Source organism: Megascapheus bottae, chromosome 12 (assembly GCF_031878675.1).
Source record: "Megascapheus bottae isolate mThoBot1 chromosome 12, mThoBot2.hap1, whole genome shotgun sequence".
NCBI lineage: Eukaryota > Metazoa > Chordata > Mammalia > Rodentia > Geomyidae > Megascapheus > Megascapheus bottae.
In genome coordinates, this window is record NC_143520.1 from 55,647,377 (window position 1) to 55,669,069 (window position 21,693).

The following is a 21,693-nucleotide window of genomic DNA, read 5'->3' on the forward strand; positions in this document are numbered from 1 at the left end:
ATATCTGTTCTTGTGAGCCATTTGCTTTGGAATGCTTGAAGAACATGACCGGTATAACATCATCTTTATGAGGAGGGAAAGAGGAAGGGAGCTCTCCCTGAGAAAGGAGACAGCACAGCCTCCTTAAGACAGACACCCAGAGTGAAAGCAACTTGCTTATTTTGACCAGCGAGGACAAATATAATGCAGCTTTCCTAGGATCCTTTTCCTAGTCCTAATGGAGCTACGATAATAATCCAGGTGACTGGCCTGTACACTGTCACACATCTCCTTTCACTACTCTGCACCGTTACTTAGCTCCCTTTTGACTGTTGGGGTGAGGAACAAAACCTGAAATGTGGAACCCCAGAAGTATGGCCCCTCTTCCCCTGATCCACATCTGATTAGGTTTCTCACCACTCACCACATGTCCTATCACCTGCCCATCTTCCTTCAAGAACTCTTTGTCTGCTTATTCACACTTGCCCGCTTACCTCTAGTAATTTTCTATACCCTGACCCTGGTTCTTGATCTACTTGGAGATGAGCCACTCTAATCTGCTCCACTCTATCTCTCCATGGCTGGGAGTGTGGCCTAGTGGTAGAGTGCTTTTCTAGCATGCACGAAGCTGTGGGTTCAATTCCTCAGTACCACATACATAGAAAAGACTAGAAGTGATGCCCTGGCTCAAGTGGTAGAGCTCTTGCCTTGAGAAAGCCCAAGGACAGTGCCCAGGTCGAGTTCAAGCCCCAGGACTGGGAAAAACAATTTCATTGCAGCATGCCCCATTTCTATTGCAGTGGTCCTAGGTTATTATCATGCTTCCTTTGCAAACATCACTGAATAATATTTTCTTTAATTATACACTCCACTTATCAAAGCCAGGCTGGTTAGGGGGTATCCCATTTTGCAGCAGTCTCTCTAACTCAGTTTTGTTTTGTTTGGAATCTCATCTCACTTAGAAATCTCTCCAGGACATTAGCCTCTTCAAAGAAAGGAGTACGTGCCCTCCTTACAATCACACGTGGTTTTTTTTGAAGTGTTCAGGGATATAAAAAGGCCAGATCTACATAAATTCTCCATGGCCTTGGGACCCAAGGGCTTAAGGTGCTGCTGTGGCAGATGGGACAGCAATCTCTTTGATCTTTCCTGCTTCCTTAGCAAGGGAAGGGAACTAAGCAAGTAAGCAGCTCTCCAACAGTCCTGATCCCCTGTATCTCTCCCAGCCTCCTGGAACCCTGTATGGTACTCATCCATCTGCTTAGCCCTTTCAGCGCTCGTCTTCCCAGGACATCTCCAGATACTATCACAATGAACTGTGCCTTCTCCCAAATAGGCACTTTTTTTCTCCCTCTTCCAAATGTTTGGGGAAGAAAACTCTTTGCCATCTGAACCTAGACATATTACTGCAACAGATTTTATATAATGTTATTTGTAGGGTTCCCATCTTAGCATTAATATAGCATATTTTACAGGCAAACATGTGATGGAAATAATCCCATGTCTACAGAGAATAGCAGTACAAAAAGGAATGACTGCTACTTGTTTGTGACTAATGGTTTTTCAGACACTACTCAATTTGACAAGTAATCCTTATAGCAATCCTTCTACTTCTCTGTGGGAAAATGACGAGCATGGAGACTCCATTATTTATCTGTCTCAAACTGTGCATGGGAGAGAAGAAAAAGAAATCACACCTGTTCTTAAGTCACATTATGAACCTGCTTGAGTTGATTGCTTTTATTACTGCATTGTTGTCCATGTGCTTTAGACTACCCCTTGCATTTTTATTCCCTCACTTTGCATGACACTTTTGTCAAAGTCCAATGCTAGCTGGGCCCTGGTGGCACTGGCTCCTCAGGATGCTGAAGCCTACAGGGTCCAGGTTCAAAGGCAGCTGAGGCAGACAAAATAATTTCATCTCTAATCCATTAGCAAAATGCCAAGCTGGAGGCATGGTTCAGGTGGCAGAAAGCCAGTCATAAGCAAGTGAGCAAGAGTAGGAGACCCAGTAGTAGTCCACGTCCTAGTGTTGGTGGGGAAGTATAAAGCCAAATGCTATGGCTTGGATACGTTTGTTCCCTATTTTGCTCATGTTGTAACTTAATTCCTACTATGGAAACAGAACAAGGTGGGTTTTCACAGGTTAGTCTGCACACATGACTAACTCTGCAGACAGGATCTGTTGTACAAGTAAAGTTAGCTGGGTTTCTAGCACTGCCAATGTCTCCTGTCATGTGCTGCCTTCTGCCACCAAGAAATTATCACCAGATGGGGCCCCTTGACATTGGACCAGAACTATGAGCCAAAATGAAACTCTTGTCTTTATCATTCACTTGTTGGTGGTATGGTGCTATTAGCAGCAGAAAACGAACAAAAAATCAAGGGAAATAGAATTCACTCAGTATCTCTTATAGCATTAGGAGATGAAGAGAAAAACAACATACATATGCAGAAAAGGCAGCAGAGACTCGAGACACTGGAAACCCAGCCTGTGGGCTGTGCCTAAGCCTGTACAATTGGACTGTGTGGACCAGCTGTGTGGAGTCGGCATACATCCAGGCATCAGAGTCACCAAGGAGGAAGAAGAGGATTCATGGTAAGCAGACACATTGGAGCTCTGGTAGGGTTTCCTTGGGTGATACATCTCAATCATAGGAGGAAACTGATCCTGTCCGGTAGAAGCCCTGGGAGCTCTTCCATGCCATGGTAAAGCAATTCTTTGCTTTATCCTGCATTTCCCTGTCCTCTATCCAGGGAGAATACTCTGTAGAGAAAGAACAGCCACTAGACAGAAACAAAAGAAGCCGAGTCTCCCATCTCCTTCCTTCCCAACCTCAGCAAATATAAATTATGGCACAATGTACCAACTGTAGGAAGAAGTCCTGCCACAATACTAAAATTAATTTCATTTCTTTCTCAATGAGTTTGGCAGAAACAGTGAGATCAAATGAACTGGCAGCGCAACATCTCCAATGCTTAGAAATAGAAATGAGTTATGTAGTTTCTCAAAGGTATCTAAATTCAACATGGAGACATGGAAAGGTTTTGAGCTTGAACTTGGAAGGAAGTAGGCTGCACCAGGGCAACAAAGGGCAGGTATGTGGAAGCAGAGGATACAGGGTCTGCATGCACTGTGAACACGCTGCTCCAGAGACCTGTGTGCCAGATTGGACACGAAAGACAGGAACTCCACCAGTGAGAACACAGCAGAGGTCATAAACCCTGTGTTGTTCATCTCTTAGAAGCCATCTTGGGCACCATATGCTGTAGGCGATGGAGTCCAGAGACCAGCAGCTTCCCAGAGAAGATGGGCAGAACCTTTACTCCAAGGGTGGGACGGTCTACAAATGCAGATTCCAGACATTGAAAGATCTAGAAAGATCTTAAGCAGTCATATGGCCTCTCTCAGACTTTGGAGTCCTTTGACTCTGACAACTGGGTGTGAATGGTGATTATCTGCTGGACTTGTTGAGAGGAATAGATGAGAAGATAAGGCTGTCCAGGGGTACAGGTTCATTTCTTCTCCCCAGTGCTGATTGCCTAACAGCTTGTGGATGTGGTGCTTGTTATTGATTGAGCAGGAACCTGGGGCATTGTGGGAAGAAGGAGCATTTGAGGCAGTAGGGGCACAAGAAGCCTTGTGATGGGCCTGATGATTTCTGCCTCGTATCATATCTGCCATTTCAGGTTCTTATTTTCAAAAAGCTTTTCTTTCTTACACTCAAGAGATTACATCTGTTGGAGTGTAGATATTGGGCTCCTCCAAAGCCCAAAGCTCAGATGTCCCCAGGGGACAGACACCAAGAAGGGACAGAGGTTTGGCTCCTTAGCACTCTGGAACAATCAAAAGCCTCCCTTCAGTTACTCTGATGACATCCATATCTCTAAAATACATGCGGTTTTCTGATGTTCATCATGATGTAAATTTTAATCATCTTTTCCCTTAACAATAAATCATTAAAAAGTAAACTGGAAATGCTGCATTTCTCTGTGAGGCAAATTAAGATATTGAAAGCAATTTTAACACCATTTCTCACCATTGTGACAAATCCGACAAGTTTATAAATTACCGTTCCAGGATTCTCAACTGGATGTCTGTGATTTATTGAATTCTGGGATTCTCACACATGCACTTCGAAACTTCTACAAGTGACGCAGTAATTGGGGATGGAATGGGGGGAGGGGTAACCAGCAGAGGATTTTAGGAAGCTAACTTCTTGAGCAAATATTCATAGCAGAGAAAAATGCTGACCCTCCTTTCCCATTCCTGACCTCTTGAGAATGGAGGACACACAATCACAGGAAAATCCAAGCGGAATATCAAAGTCCCCACAGTGACTTCTTGATTGGGTGATTTCTCTAAATTCTTCTGCCCCAGATGTACAGCAGAAGCTGCCAGACTCAGCATGATCTGGCTATTGAAAACTGCTTCCCTCTACTGAAATCCTCCTCTCCAGGCTTGAACAATGGCTCTGGATCAGATCTTAGAGGGTACATATGATGAATGGAAACTCTACTACCACTACCACTCGTTAAGCATACCAACAATGGTGGCAACGCATTATTGAATACATCTGACCAGTGCAATGTTGCTCTCCCTGCCTTCTTTCACTGTGTGTCATCATGAAAAGTTTGCCCAGGGCCTTCCAGAGTCTTTCCTCTTTTAGTAGTGAGACCATTTCCACTCAGAAAGACTAGTTCACACTCATATTCAGAGACTGATTTGCAATGCAGTAATGATCCTGGTCTCCTCACCAATGTGGTATACAGTCATCATCTTGACACAAATTCCACTGTATCCACATCTACAAATGAGGAGCTCAAGCCCGGCTCTCTGCAAGGCTATGGGGTCTCCTGAGATGGGGTTTTTCATTCAGGGGTTTGCAGCAGTGCCATGTCTTGCAATCTTATGCAACCAGGCTTCACTGAGCCTCATATGACACATTAATAATCTTAAATTCTATTAAACAATACGTTCTATCAAAGGCAGTTTCATTTACATTGAAAATTATGATTGCCAGGGGTTCATGCCTGTAATCCTAACTACTCAAGAGACTGAGATCTAAGTGAGGATCATGGTTTGAAGCCATCCTAGACAGGAAAGTCAATGAGACTTTTAATTTCCAAGTAAAAAACTAAAATCCAGAAGTAGCATTGGGCTCAAAGTGGTAGAGCACTACTGACCTTGAACAAAAAAGCTCAGGAACAGTGCTCAAGTCCTGAGCTCAAGCACCAACACTGACAAAGAAAGAGAGAGGGGAAGGGAGGGAGAAAGGGAAGGAAGGAAAAAAGGAAAGAAAAGAGGGAGAAAGAAAGAGAGGAAGGGAGGGAGGAAAAGGAAATAATGATATGGCAGTGACAGTTATGGAAAGAAGAAATAGAAAACACTAATCTTTATTTAGGACAAGTTAATTATTTTTCTTCATACCAGTGCTGGAGATCCAAGTCCTATGGTCTCCTTGTTCAGATTCTATCAGGACATGGGAATTCAAGACAAGCATGACATTTGTGTAGTATATGACACAAGGGATCCCCAAGGATGCCCTACTTGGCAAGGGCTCAAACTGCTTTTGTGTTTATTTTGTTTGGCAGCTGCTGCTGGCTAACAGCAGGAGAGAAACTGGGCTGTTCTGAACAGTCTCTCCCACTTGGCAATTATTGATAACTTGACAGACACATATTCAATGTTGAATGATAATATTTTCCCCTTTCCATTTTTCCTTTTTCCTGATCCCAGTCCTTTGTTTCCTTTTTTCTTTTATTTTCCTAATAAAAATATTTTCTGGTGCTGGCAAATGTAGTATGCAAGTATCAGTGGAAGAAGAGAAAGATTCAGGTGGAATTTCAGCAGCCTATGGGATATTATGAGGTGTACAAGTGTCCAGGAATCTTTAGAAAACAAAACAAGAAATAAACTAAAGGATATCCTTTCTAACTGTGCCCATCTTTCTTCCTCCTATGTGCTAGAGAAAGACATGTGGCTCTCACACTTACAAAACAATGACAACTGATCAGGTTGGCTTCCAGCTATGCACAAGGGAAATTATACTCATTAGCTCATTGAATTCCACAAATCACCCCGTGGGTTAATTCTTCCTCTGTTTCAGGAGGAGATGCACAGAGAAGCCACGTGGACTGTTCAGAGTACAGTCTAGCCATCAGTTCCCACCTCCAGATCTGTAACTTCAGACAGATCATGTTTCTTCATTGCACTATCCATCTCTGGGGAGGTCTCTTTTAGGCATAGGTCTTGTCTTTCCATCATAAATGCCTACATTAACTGCTCATGTGGGCTTATTGAAAGAAATAATAAACAACCAATTAAACAAAATCTCAATCATTCATTGACTTGGCTTGTCTGTGCATCCGCCATAGCCAATAACCAAGGTTCCTCAGAGCAAAAGGCTGACTTGGGGATATATGTGGCTCACATGAGGGAAAGATTGTCAGAGAGGGAAGGAGTAAAGAATTTAGAGCAGAGTAGAAAGCTAGAGAAAATTGGGTCTCAGCTGGAGTCTAGCTTCTTCCTGACCCCTTGGGGAACTGTGCATTGTGAATCATACCACAAAGTGCAATTAGGCAAGGGGCAGGCTTTCAGTGTCAGGCATCAGCTGTGAGCTGCCCATAGGGGGTGCCGGTGCCCCCTGAGAGGCAGTTTCTATTAGCTAAGGGTGATTATCTGGAGAAAGGGACAGCTGTGAGCCATTAGCAGCTGACACACAGAGGAGCTGAGTATGAGCATAGCGGGCAGGAAGGGAATCTCCCAGACAGAAAGTATCAGGGTTCTGTGGCCCTTCCACAGGGGAATCCCAATTAGTGCATTGATCCAGCCATCCAGCGTCTATAGCTCAGTTTGGCACCTGCCACAGGGTCTAACTATGAGCCACCTCACCCAGCAAGTCTCCCTGGACCACTCCAACCATGTGATCATGTGACTGATCCTTTGCCAAAATCTCATACTCCTTTCCGGAACCAAATGCTTATATTGTTAATCATTGCCTTTAAATACTTTCAGATAACTATAATGCATGTAATCATTTCCTTCTCAACCTCAAAAGTCCTCTAAGGGCACAGAGGACAGTGTCACACAGGATACTTCATTTCACAGCCTGGCAGCACACATTGCACCACTGGACACTGTTAGAGACACAATCAACAACCCTGTGTTGTTGAAAACAGTAATGGTAGCTTGAGACTAGTAACTAATTATAGCATGAAGTCTGGGATGCTTTCTCTTTGCCAGGCAATTTTCTATGTGTGATACTGATTATTTCTTATAATTGTCATGTTTTTGTCATATATCCTATTATTAGGAATGCTTTAAGTACCACACAAGAGAACATCTCTTTCTCTCAGAAAGTCTGAAGCTGGTCTTCCTAGCAGTGAATTTAAGTTCAAGACTGCCTGTCATTTTTTGTCCTTTTCTACATGTTTGTTACCTTGTCATCACATGGGGGTGGGGGAAAGAGACGCTTGCATTTACTACAGAAGGAAAAGACATCTGCCTTTTTTTCAACTAAAATCTACTCAGGAATGTTTTTTTAAGTCCATTTCTGTGGTATAGCCCTAAACTGGCTTTTTGTTTTTTAACTTTTTTTTTTTTTTTTTTTTTTTACCAGTCATGGGCCTTGAATTCAGGGCCTGAGCACTGTCCTTGGACTTTTCTCAAGGCTAGAGCTCTATCCTTGAGCCTCAGCATCACTTCCAACTTTTTTAAGTGTATCCTTTTTATTAAAAGAGTATGGAAAAGTTTGTGTTTCATTTTCTTGGATGCTTGGTGGGGTGAATGGTGACAGGATAAAACAGGAGTTGGAGATGTCTGTCAGAGAATCCCACAAACATCACTGCTTTCTGCAGTGTTGACACTCATTTTCACTTCACAGATGAGCAAACTGAGATACATAAGCAAATCCAGCAGAACAGCACAGTCTGTGAGCTGGCGGTCACACTGTGGTACTTCTTGAACTACAGTAGTTTAGTGCCTCATTTCTGTCCTAGAAACTGCTTTACTACAGCATGACCTCAGTGCATTCATCATCAAAGATGAAAATCAAATTGCATTTGTAAATTCTAGGCTTACCCTGGTGAATTCTGTCATTTGAGTAATGTCTCCAGCCCTGCTTTTTGATTTCCAAATTAGAGATGAATTCTAGGGTTGCTTTCTACTCTGGCTAGCCTTGAATCTCAGCTTCTGGAGAAGTTAGAATTATAGGCATGAGGTACTAAATGTGGCTTATTTTGAGTTTTACTAAATGTCTGCTAATGTTAGGGTCCGTAATCAAAGGAACAAGTCTGACACAAAAGCAGAAGTTGGAAGTTAAGTTAAACAGCATCAAGAATCACACTGACCGGTCAGGGCCGCCTCTAAGATGTGAGAGAGAGAGCGGCCTGCCTAATCTTACAGGCTACTTTTATAGGCCCCCCAGCCATGTGGTTGGGCTGGCCATACACAGGTGGCCAATGGAATTCAGCATGGTTGATTGATGGCTGGGGCAACCACTGACACCTTTGCTGTTTGAACGGACCTATCATCTTGGTGGGCTTCTGGAGCACTGCTCTGACGACAAAGGAAAGGGAGGGAATTCCCTGGCAGGCCAAGGGGGGTAGGGTGGGGAGGAATTCTGGTAACTCCACCTGGTTTAACTGCTCTTGTAATCTGAGCTGTTATCAGGGATTCTGCAGCCCCCGAGTTAGGTCAAGTCCTCCTTTGTCATAAAGATGGGAAATGCCTATAGGGGATGGATTTGGGGGAAGTCAAGAAAGGGGTCCCTTCATTATAAGTAAAAGACTTTGCAGAAGGCCTTTTCCCAGAAAGTATGATATGAAGGTAACAAAAGAGTTTCAGTCATCACTTTATATCTTGGAGAGTTCCAATACCCAGGTAGAAACAAAAACAGAGCAGTGTGTTAGGACTAGTGTTGCGTCCTTCCAAATCAGAGTGCTAATTGCTAGCATTATGTCCCACCTGTGCCAGATGGCCTGTTTCTGACAGCTGGAAAGCAGTCACACTGGAAAAATTGGTAGCACAAACCTTGACCAGCACAACAAATAATGATTTTGGTTCTCAGCGTGTCCACTGCGACCCACACACTAGCATATCACTTATGGAGCTATTTAACAGCTCATTCAATGAGCACGATCATGGTTCCAGTACTTAAAATAAGCAAAAAAAGGTAATTTGGTTGGTTTAGGATTTGCATGCAAAGTCTGCAGGCTGGGCTTGTCTCTCAATTTGCAAAGCTAGAACTTGTTTGCAGGGGTATCTTAGAGTGTTGGAGAATGCTTGGTAGACAATTAGCCTGGCCTTCTGCAATTGGTGGTCCATTGTTTTCTGCTTCATGGACCTCTTCTTGGTAGCCAGCACTTCAAAAGCATCAGATTGCCCACACAAATTACCCCTTAATGCTGTAGGGTCCTTTCAAATATTATCAAGCCACTGGCAGCAAACTTGGGGCCTTACTTTGCCTTGCTCTCCCATTCATTAGCTCTTGTGAAATGGCCCTTCACAGGTAATCAATAGCTTCATTGATAGATGGGAGGGCTCCTTAAAACTCCATTGCTCGGCCGGGAGTTTGGCCTAGTGGTTAAAGTGCTTGCCTAGCATGCATGAAGACCAGGGTTCGATTCCTTGGTACCACATATAGAAAAAAGCCGGAAGTGGTGCTGAGGCTCAAACGGTAGAGCTCTAGCCTTGAGACAGTCCAAGGACAGTGCTCAGGCCCTGAGCTCAAGCCCAGGACTAGCAAAAAAAAAAAACAAAAAAACAAAAAAAACAACTCCATTGCTCGATTGCTGAGAAGGAATGTTTTCCTTGCGGACAGGTGTGATTTGTCATTCCGTGGCACAGGGGAGAAGTTCGTTCCAGCTCTTCTCACCAGCACAGCAGAGCAGCCACACAGCTGGTTTGGTTTGTTCCACAGAGCAGATCCAAATTTCCCTCTTAGCTGCAGCTATATTTAGCGTATTAGGTCATTAGCTATCTGTACACAATCTGGATGCATTATTCTTCTCGTTGTTCATAATTAAACTCTTCATCGGGGAATTGCTCTACAGATCTCACATTCAGATTCTAAACTGATGAAGAATTTTTGTCTAGAGAGAAACTCACCTTCCCAGATGTAGCTCAATTTCTTCATGAAACAATTAGTAACAGATACTATTGCTGAAGGTGTGACACGTTTTGGACGTTGTGTACATATGGTAAGCGTTGAACCTAGTTGCCACTTGAACATCGTGAGGGGTGAGTAATGACAAATAGCATCTATCAGGGCTCAGGCTAAGAAAAAGAACTACTGAGAGTGTGAGAAGGATGGATGAGGCAGAAGTAGGCCTCTTGGGAAATTTACCTTGAGCCTGGGCAAGTCAGGCTCCTGCTTTGCTCTTATTTTCTAGCGCAGGAGAAATCCCAGGAATTGGAGGGCTTGACACCGCTATATCACCTGAGAGCAAGATAATGCAGACAAAATCAAACTGTTTCTTATTTCCTTAATTACAGGCATTCTTAGAGTTGTTTCTTACATTTGTGCTCATTTCTCCACCAGATTCTCAAACTCCCAGAGAGTTTGAGTGGATGGTTATGAAAATCTGATATTCCGTGGGTCTGGGAGCGTTGGAATCCCCTAATCTTTCATATGCTATTCTCATAACAGATGCCCTCAGTGGACAAATGGATCAAGAAAATGTGGTATATATATATACACACACACAATGGAATTACACTCATACAACAGAAGGAATAATATATTGTGCCATTCATACAGAAATGGGAAAGATTTGGAAAAAATTATATTAAATGAAGTAAGCCAGTCCCAAAGAAACATCAGTTTCATGGTTTCCCTTATTTGTGGTAACTATAAATCTACAAGTAAAAACACTGGATGGTAAAAGAAAAAATACAGTGGAACATGATAAATTATACAGACATTCACACAGGGTGAGACCAAACGTGGGCAAGCCAAGAAGAGGAACACAAAGGCACAATAACTATATTCATCTGATCATCCAAAATAATATTTATCAAAATGAATGTCAGGAAATGGAAACAAGAGGAATCCTTTATTTGCTGCTGTTTTTGTTTTCTTTTCCTTTTGTCTTGTTCATTTAATTGTTTTGGGAAGGGTAAGAGGAGGCACAGAAGTGGTAGGACAAAGGGTTAATAAATGCAGCAGTGGTACTCACTAGACCTATGTTGAAAATGAACTATACAACTTTTGTTGGAGGACTGGAGGGAAAAACTAGGAGAGAATAAAGGAAGGGGTGATAGTGTTCTTAAAGAAATATACTCTAACTTCTATAAGTGTTACCCCTGTTTACATCAACTTTACAATAACAATAAAAACACATTAGAAGTAAAAATGCCCCAAACAATTTGATCTGATTTTATATACTCATACATTCTTACAGATTTTCCTGACGGCGACCCTATGCTAGCATTGAACCTGGCCCTGCTTCTGAATACTTACGAATGCAGTTGACCCACTTCCAGTTGATTTTATCAATAGCTTCTTACATAAAAATCTCCAGTCATATTACCTGTCTTTTATTCTTCAGCTTTCTGCAGTTCTTAGGGTTTCCTTTATAATGTCTTCACCCTCTATTTCTATTTTTAGTTCCAAACATCCTTTAATATTGAGTGCCAAAAAATGTTAGAATACAACAGACATCTGCTCACTCCTGGCCCATTTCATTGTCTCTATTTCTTGGAAAGATACACTCAGCTCTTACATTCTGACAATGAGTCTAAGACTATATAAAATGATCTCTGGAGAGCCTCATCTTTTCTTATTTTCTTTGTTTAAGTAGATACCAACAGAACCAGCTTCTTGTGTGGTATAACAACTGTTGGGGCCTAGCCTCCATCCCTGAAGCCTGATTCTGGCTCAGCTGCAATTAAAGGGCTTTGTCTAGGCATTCGGTCTTTTGCATACCTCTCTTAAGGCATCTCTGTGTACGTGACTCGATTGAACCCCCCGCAGTTTCGCGGGTCTCGCAGCAGCTCAGGTCTCGTGCGCTTTCCTGCACCTGTCCTGCCCACTACCTGAAAGCCCACCCAGACCCTTAGTGGTAGCACAGAGGCCCTCTTCCTATTGGCTAGCTTCCCAGTGCCCACCTTCTCCTACCCTAACAGTATATAACTAATTGTCTGACGCAATAAAGGAGAAGAGCATCAGAGAGCATCAGAGATCAGCAGAGATCAGCAGAGAGATCTGATGCGCTTTCATGGTTAACACTGCTTCTGACTCAGCGTGGTTTTTTCTTCCCCGGTGATTGGGGGAGGGCTGGGTCTTCGACACTTACCATCTCGCTCGGCTCCCGGGGGACTACAGGCTGGCCCTGTGTGTCCCTCCCCGTTCCCGTGTTGCTGCCCCGGAGAGGAGCAACAAACACCTACCTTCCTAGGGTCTCTAATGCTCTGTGTCATCTTGAATGTCATTAGTGAAGTAAGATGAGGCTGGATGCATTATTCTAACAAGTTGATTAAAGTTTCATCATTTTTTTATTCCCTAAAATTGCCAACAGAAATATATATATATATGTATATATATATATATATGTATATATATATATATATATATGTATGTATAGTCAAGACACAAGGAACACTTTGTTCTAAGTTTTCAAAATGTATTCTTAGTTTGGTTCTCCCAAGTTGCATACCTTATACTCTACTGTAAGGTCTTGCTCCTGCTATATAAGTGTTATTCAAAACAGACTCTGATGTCGTGGTGATGAAGGAATGCCTAATGGTAGCACATTGTGACAGGTATGAGGAAGTGACCTGATGGAGCAAACCGTCAGGGTTTGCTCCAATGAGAAAGACAGAAGAAGAGGAAGAGAAATAGGAGGAGTGGGGGTGGGGAGGAGTTGGAGGAGGAGGTGAGATTCTTGTTCCTCTTATCTCTACCACTCCTCTTCCAGAAAGCAGCAGGTGACCTCTAGTCAGTAAATGCAATCTTGGGCTGTTCTCACTGGTAGTTTCTCTTCTCTTGGGAAGAAATGGGGAAAGAGAAGACTCAGTTTCCTCATTTGTTCTTTAAGTTGTGAACGGAATTTGGCAGGGTTGGGGGGTGGGATAATGCTACTAGGAATTGGATTCCGCTGCTCCATCATTTTTCCAGCCTCATTTATTCTTACTGTTTTTGAGCTAGGGTGTGCTTTTTGCCTTGGATGGCCTTGTCTCTAATCTGTTACTTGTGCTTCCATGCACAAGTAGGGAATGCTAAGTGTGTATGCCACTACCCTGAGCTATTGTGATTCTTCCATAGCTGAGATAATAGGCCCAGGCCTCCACACCCAGCCATTGGCTGATATGGAATGTCAGGAGCTTTTGACTGGGATGGCTTTGAACTACAATTTTTTGGTCTCCTCTTCCCAAGTAGATAGGATTACAGGCTTGTGCCTCCAGACCTGACTAAAACACAACTTCTATAAGATTTATTTTAGTAAAATTAACAGTCAGATGGTTGATGACAGGACAAACTTTGGAAGCACTGTTTGCTTTTTCTGACTAGTGCAATTCACTAAAAGCAAGTGAAATTGACCAAAAAACTATTCATTCAAAAATGGCATGTGCCAACTTCCAAGACTTTGTAACCATTTTGTAGGATACTCTGAGCCCAGCCTCCCTTTCATTCTTATACCTGAGAGGCTTTGGGTTGTGGTGACAGCCTGTAAGTTAAAGAAAGATAATTTAAATGTATTTTTCTATTGTATTCCAACTCAGTGAGTAGAAAACACAACCCCTCCCTTATTTCTGTAGGTTAATATTCCTAATAAAACCTGAAAGGTCTCTCTCTCTCTCTCTCTCTCTCTCTCTCTCTCTCTCTCTCTCTCTCTCTCTCTCACACACACACACACACACACACTCACACACACACACACACACACACACACACTTTGTTTTGCCTTCACACTTTCCTCCACTGTCCATCATATTATAACCAAGATAACCAAGCAATAGCACCTGCGAGTGATAGGTGACTGAGCTGGGAGAAATCAAGGTTGGCCCCCAGAGAGCTGCTGTCTTCATGGGGTGCAGCTCCCAGTGTTTCCCTCACACAGGGAGCTTATGGCTGGGCCCTGGCCTGCAGAAGTTCTGGAATGCCATTCTCTGTCTGCTACTCTTAATGAGATTAAAAGCTATTCCTCTTGTTCATTCATAAGATAAGGATTTGGAAAACAAACAGCTCAAAACTTTCACAAATAGGGATTTTCAAGGAAAAGTTTCATCCCACAATTTAATTTCATATCCCCAAAGGAATGTATTGTTAAGGAATCTTTCTTTTACTCTACTCATTCTTCCTTCTTTCTTCTCTTCCTTCCTATACTCCTTCCTTCCTTCCTTCTTCCTTCCTCCTTTCCGCTCTTCTTTTCTCCCTTCTTTCCTCCTGCTCTTCCTTCCTTCTTACTTTCTTCTTTTCTTTCTCTCACCTTGAATTCAGGGCTTAATGCTCTTGTTCTGGCTGACTGCTAGGCTTATGTTCCACCACTTGCTGGCATCTTGCTGGTTGAAAGGATAAGAGTCTCACAGCCATTCCATCTGGGTTGGCTTCCACCTATGATTATTAGAGCTCAGGCTCCAGAGCATCTAGGATTATAGATGTCAGCCACTGGTTCTAGGCTATTCATCCTCTTATAATGAAACAATGTGGAAATCAGAGGGAAGTCAAAGTGAGTACCCAACAGTGAAGGAGAAGAAGGGTGCTCAGCCACGAAGTCCAAAACTAGATGGGAGATTACAGAGTTTCTCTAATACACGGTTCTGCCATGATGATCACACAAGTGTGATTGAAATGAAAGGTATGGAAATACAGGTCACTGGGTAAAGAGATGTGTTGTTGAAGCAGTGACTAAAAATAAATATCTCAACTATGGTCGTTTACTATTAGCTTCCCATTAATTGAGTATTATACTTTAATTAGGTCATTGATTATTACTACTTTAATTTTATACCCTTTCTGTGCACATGATAGATTACTGTAGGCTGGGAAAGATTAGCACCTTACACCACACTGACTAAAGGTAGCTGGCAGAAAATAAAGTGGACCATGGGTACTGAGGAGAAGGGAAACTCTAATCAACCTCTGCACACAAAGATTGCTGGCTCGGGCCATGTCTGTGCACTGTGTTCCAGGACATTGCCCAGACTTCTCTGTGTGGTTTGAGTCTAAATAAATTAATGAACTGTATAAGGATTCAATCATGCTCTTAAGGTTCAGTATTTCTATGTAAGCTGAAGAATTAAACTCTTACTACGAAAGCAATCATTTAGAATATTGAAGGAATTTAGACAAGAATAGATTTTCATCTTAGTGAAAAGGAACGTTTTCTCATATTCCCTTAGGTGGGAGTGAGACAACAATTGAAGGATTTGGGTCAAATTCTGCTTTCACCTCTTTATGTAATCTTTCCTCTGAGCCCCAGTGTTGGGAATCTTCCCTGGCTTGAGCTTATGTTTTATGGTATAATCATGAGAATTGACTTTCAAAAAGAAATATCAACAAGGATATCAGTGCCTTGAAGGACTCAGGACTCACTACGATGAGGTGAGAAGCCCTTAAAACATACGATGAACAGCCAGATGCTTGTGGCTCATGTCTGTAATCCTAGCTACTCAGGAGGCTGAGATCTGAGGATCGGAGTTCAAAGCCAGCCCAGGCATGAATGTCTGTGAGCCTCGTATCTCCAATTAACCACCAGAATACCAGAAGTGGTGCTGTGGCTCAAGTGGTAGACTGGTAGCCTTGAGCCGAAGAGCTCAGGGACAGCACGCAGACCCAGAGTTCAAGCCCTACGACCAACCAAAAATAAAATAAAATACATACAATGAAGTTACAGCTCTCTGTATTATGGGGCTGATAAACTGAGGCAAATCCAAAGGACTTAAAGTGTCTAAATGCAATCAGGTTCTCTCTCTCTCTAATATCTAATTGATGTTCTCACTGATAATGAAGATCTAGCATAAAATATTAGGATATTTAGATTTATATTTCGCATAACATATTAGGACATTTTTTTAACACTTTCAATTCACCTTGTGAGAAAATTTGGAATCTGGGCTTAATTCTGGAGACTTGGGGGAAGATTGATTTGCTCTTGGGAAGGTCTGTCCCTGTATTTTCCTCTGGTAGGGGAGAGGGTAATGTGAGCTGCATATTGATTATTTCCCAAGTATCAATCACCTCTTAGATTCTAATTCTACATGTTTCTTTCCTCATTGGAAAGCAAAAACAGAGAACCATGAAATGCTGACAGATGACACAAAAATAATCTATTTAGGTTTCTTTGGGCTTTATAAATCAGGACTAGCAGGCCTGAAGATTCACACTACAAACTCCTCTCCTTCTGAAGCTTCTTTCACTCTATGCATGTCCACATCGGGCTATAGCCATCTCTCTAGGACCATGTCATTAGCTTCACCCAGAAATGAAACTTGAGGCTTATCATTCACACTATTGGCCAGAACTAGTTTATATCTCTCTCATAATGCAAGAGGCTGTGACTATAGCCTTTGAAATACCTGGAAAGGAGAGAGGTAAAGTGAGTATGGGAGAAGCTAAACTCAGCATTTGCCCAGCAATATATGTCTAAGACACTTAAATTTCACAGCGAAGTCTTCCATTTCTCTCACCAAAAGACCTTCTAGAAACGACTGTACCTGGAATGTATTTATTTATTCTGAATTATTTTGTGGCTATTAGTGTCATGAAACACATATAAAATTAGGGAGAATGTTTATACTATCACTAAAATCTAAAGCAACTAGAGAAGAGTGAGTTATTCCAAGTTTCCAAGCGATAGGTCTATGGCATAGGCAGCACTTGTGGGAACTCTGGACAGTCAATAAAGCACTGTGAAAGAAATAGATCTCCATGAATCTCAGTGGAGGAGGAAATCGCAGCAGCAGTAAGCTGGATGTATGGAGAGTCAGAAAACAAAACCGAGACTATCACTTGTTCAGGTGAAGATGTGTTAAATAAAAGAAGGAAACATAGGCTGTGTTATCCTGGCTTCCTGCCTGCCTAGAGGGCCTTTGAGAGAAAGGCGAGAGGCTCTTGTAGAGGGTAGTGAGGGTAGGCATTCCTCCTACCCAAAGCTCTCAACTAACATCTTTCTAATGCCCAGAGGCTACTGAACTTTTTTTTCTGGCAGGGTGTTGCCACAATAACTTGCAATTTATTTCTAAACCAACTCCAAATTCTGATCAATGCAATTTCCAGTTGACAATCACAGTCATTTGGCTTCTCTGGGTCATTGAATGCTCAGCCATGCTGCCACTCTCAGTGATTTGCTGGCCTGGAAGCTCCTCTTGGGTGGCCACTGAGTCTAACTCATTTCTATGTCTCTACCACAAGGGCCCCAGCTCTCCCAGAGACCTTGTTGAGGCAGAGGAAGGAAGATGATGGACAACTAAGTGAGCAAGAGAGCATGTGAATGAGAATCCAGGTGGATTCGTTAAATGAGAGGATGAGTGAGGGGGTTAGGGATGTCCAGTGGAGTCAACGCAGTAGAGGAAATAACAATATGAACAGTTCAAGGGTGTGCATGGCCAGGCAGAAATCTCTCCATCCCCCCAGATGGAGAGGGTTTATGTGCTCACTTGTCCTTGCTGCTATCACATTACCACCACACATATTGCCTTTTAATTTACTCAAATAAGTATTGCACGGTGATGTGGAAGAGAAGCTACTGGCATGCAAGCCAAAGTCAAATAGGGTCTCTCAGCCTTCTAAAGCCCAACAGCCAGTGAGAGGGATGTAACTTCCATTGACACACTGCTATAACTCCGGTGCAGAGAACCGGGCACAGGGCACAGGTTGTACCTCCAAAGGAAATGCATAGTCAGGTGAAGACATGCATCCATCTACACTTTCCTCGTGACATAGTGATGTACCCTGGTCTTCTGATACAAGCAACAACCTCATTGATCCATCTGTGCACCCTCGTGACCCTGCTCAGAGTATAGTGCTTACGCTCAAGGACTGAAATGAAATGCTGAGGGACGAGGCTATCCAGAATCTATGAACCTCCTGAAGGAAGCAGTGATGGCCTCTAACTTGCTGTTCCCACCTGCATGCTGAGAACCTTGTAGGGACCTTGAAGCACTATTTTTGGTTTTGGAAAATGAATTGTAACTGCAGAACTAAAGACATGAACAGGCTGGGTGGTGTTTAGAACCACAGCTCACAATAAGACAGCGTGCGCAAGCAGCAACAGTGAGAATGGCCACTTCCCCAAAGACAGAATCTCAAGAAAAACATACTTGGGAAGTTAATGAGGGAGGAGAGTGAAAAGGGAAGGTAAATCATTCTAAAAACATGGAGAAAGAATCCTCGATGGCTCCACAGCAGCACTGGTAATCTTGACTACGTGTGTGGCTGGATGCTAGGCTTGTCCTCCTCTTAGGACATTCACAGGCAACTGATTTAACTGGGAATGTTATTTGCCTGGCTGAAATAATAGTTCTCACCATTAGCATGTTACAAGAGAGCTTCATTTAATTACAAAGGAGACATAGGGACAGTGCTCTAGGCTCCCCTCTGAGGAAGGAAGGATTGGGCCTCAAGATGGAGCCTGTGTAGCATAGCCAGCCTAGTTTTGAGGCTGAACACTCATCCACCTTCCTCATCCTGGATTGTAAGGTCCCTTTTAGATCTATCTGTGCCTTGTGTGTCTCCAGGGATGCCGGGTGCCGGGATCTCTTGCACTCTGGTATAGTGAGAGTTTTTTCTAGTCACGCGAGAAGAGCAGCTCATGTTACAAGCCTACATACTTATGGAGGGGTCAGCTGACCCTCATCAGTGGCAGAGCAGCTCACTGCCAGGCCTCCATTATCCAGCTTACCTGCTGGACTTTCTGAAGTATCAGAATGGGAAAGGGAGGAATCCAAGACAAGGGAGGTGTGTTTTACAGTTCCATGGATGAGTGGTGTATCACTTCCTCTGGCTTCTGTCCCTAGGCGAGCCTTCGAGGGGTCTGCAGGTATTTCAGATCATATAATTAATGACACAGCTCCTCAGAGGTAAACATCCCCCTGGCGTACAGGCAAGGACTCTCCTTGGCTATTCCTAATGAGCAATTTCTGCTGTAGTCACCTCCAGACTTTCTTCCCTTCTGTAAAAGCACACACAATGTAATAACCATCTGCCCTCTTTATTTGCCAGTAGGGCAGCGTGTGTTCAGTGCTGACCTCAGTGGCCTTGGATTTGGCTGGAAGCAATCCTCTTATTAAATCCAGAAACCAAAGAAAACCCCTGCCCCTTACCCCTGACCCTGAGACAAGCCTGAGGCTGGCCTAGTCCTGACTTCAACAGACTGTCTGGCATTTAAATGCCAACATCTCTCCAAAGAGCTTCGATGCAGGCAGCAGGCTGTACACAAATTTTTATACTTCATTTCTCATTTATAAGAAAAAAGGAAAAAGGAAATGTCATTGGAAAGTCAGTGATAACACCCAGGGCACTTAGCTGATTGGGTAGCAGGCTACCTGCGATGGAGCTGGACTTCTGTAGTCTCTTCAAACTTTGGGACCAATCCTAAGGATCTCAAATAACCCCCAGCTGTTGTGTGCATCTCATCACCATAGCATATCTTTGAAGACAATCTGTGTGCCCAGGACTGCACTTGACCATCACATGGCCTGTATTAATTGCTTACTCTTATCCTGAGATATATGGAGTGTAAAACTCTTGAGAAATCTAGGCATGGTAAGGTAGAGAGATGCTCTGCTACTTCCAGGACTCTAGACTTGGCATGGTAAGTGCCACTGTCCAAACCGGCTTACAGCTTCATTGTCTGAGCACAAGGAATACAAATTTCCTTTCAAAGGGAAATGGGCCCCAAGAACATTGCCTTTTCCTCAATATGCTACAGCATGTAGATCTGTGGTATGAAATGCTTGGCTAGCTGAGACTCTGGTGTCCAGTGCAACACAGGAACCACTTGTTCATAATAGCCTTCAGTGGAACTGTCTGGAATCCCCTATCATGTAGAGGATATTTGGGGTTCCTCTGGCTCATCCCAGCATGTGGGTTCTCTGTCCTTGTTTCCCTCCCCATTTCTGTTTTTTTTTTTCTGGTTTCTTGCTATTAACAACCATCTACTCTCTGTCCAGTCTTCCTAGAGATTATTTATTGTCACATAATCTTTCCCTAGCCTGGCTTCTCTTGAAGGCAGCGATCTGATAGGGCCACCTGCAAACAGCTGGATTATTTATGACATGATTCTTAAGATCAAGAATAGGTGGGAAGGGTAAAAGGATGGCTCCAGTTAAAGGGAAAGACACAAAGTTCCTGAAGAGATTTAGCACTTTTTTTGGCTTCCAAACCATTCTGGGTAGAGAACACACCTTGTTGTTAACTGTTAGGCATCCTTGAATGTTACAAATATTGAAGCTTAAGTACTTATTCTCCAAGCCATACCACCAGAAAATTCCCTATATTACAGAGAACAGAGCCACAGAGGTACCATAAAGCAACTGCTTGAGGCTGCCCCTAGGCTGCTCAGCCCTGGGAACTGCTAAAGTGAGGGGTGAGATGGGTTGAGAGGACTGAGGTCGGTTGTATGTACTGGTACTTTACGTACAAAAACTCCAGGTTTAAACACTACCCGACTTCAAGGAGTCACTGGGATCGGTTTGCTTGAAAGTTATTCCAATTCTTGAAGCCAACATGTCTTGCTTATACATTTTCTTTTTTTTAGCTACCAAATTTCTTTATTTGAAGGAATAGCACAAATTAAAAGAACTTAGGATGTTGTACAACTTATAGAAAAGATAATGGTAACCCCAACATGCATGCACTGCCTTGGTGTCCAGAAGTCACTGTGGCTTTGGGGGATCAGCCACAGGCTTACCTCTGATTACTGTCTCCCAGAGTGTGCTTGTCAGAGATACTCTGCCATCTTGCACAGGGGCTCCCATCTTGCACAAACTGGTGACATGGTCACCCAATTATTTGATGGATTTCACCTGCTCATTCAGATAATGAGTCTCAATGAAGTCACACCAGTGGGGGGGGGGTAATTCTTTTCAGTAGCCAGTCTGTGCAGTTCCAGTAGTGACTGATTCACACTTTTTCAAGTACAATGCACACTCCATTGCATTCAGCCTGCTTTCCCAGTCATCATGGTCTGGTTTTTTGATATCCTGCAGGAAGATGTACCACCACCATGGTTCTGTAGCTTCATCAGTTTCTCCACATGTTCTCTTTCCTCATGAGATTGGTGAAGAAAATACTTGTCAAAGTTCTTCGAAGCCATATCATTTCAGTCAAAGTAGTAAGACCTGGACAGGTACACGTAGGAGGCCTAGAGCTGGTGGTTGTGGCAGCCTCCCAGTCCTGGTGGTAGTTCTGGCACACCTGGGAGAGGGATGAGGCCACCATGACCAGGCTAGGAGAGACTACCCGGCCCAGAAGTGTGTTTGAAGGCCCGGAGGTGGTGCCAGGATGCGGTGGAGAGGTGGCTGGAGATTGGTGGCTCCAAGCAGGCGGCCAGATGGAATTCGAGCACCAGGATCCGTTCAAGCACCTTTGAAGCAGGAAACCTCGACTTGGCGAACAACGTCTGGCACAACAGATTCCTTCTGAGAATATCAGAGTCCCCTAAGTCAGAAAAGCCTTATTGCCAAAAGATAAATACAGGGAAACCCCAAAGCTTTTCAATGCACTAAGGTCAAAGCCACTAAGCTGGCTTGCTTGCTTTTTTCTTTCT

The 21,693-nt window shown here is 43.2% G+C and overlaps 1 pseudogene; it reads right to left on the reverse strand.

Moving 5' to 3' along the window:
* Positions 1-20,831: 20,831 nt before the first annotated feature.
* LOC150056572 (ferritin heavy chain pseudogene) lies at positions 20,832-21,371 on the reverse strand (annotated as a pseudogene).
* Between the last annotated feature and the right edge of the window lie 322 nt (positions 21,372-21,693).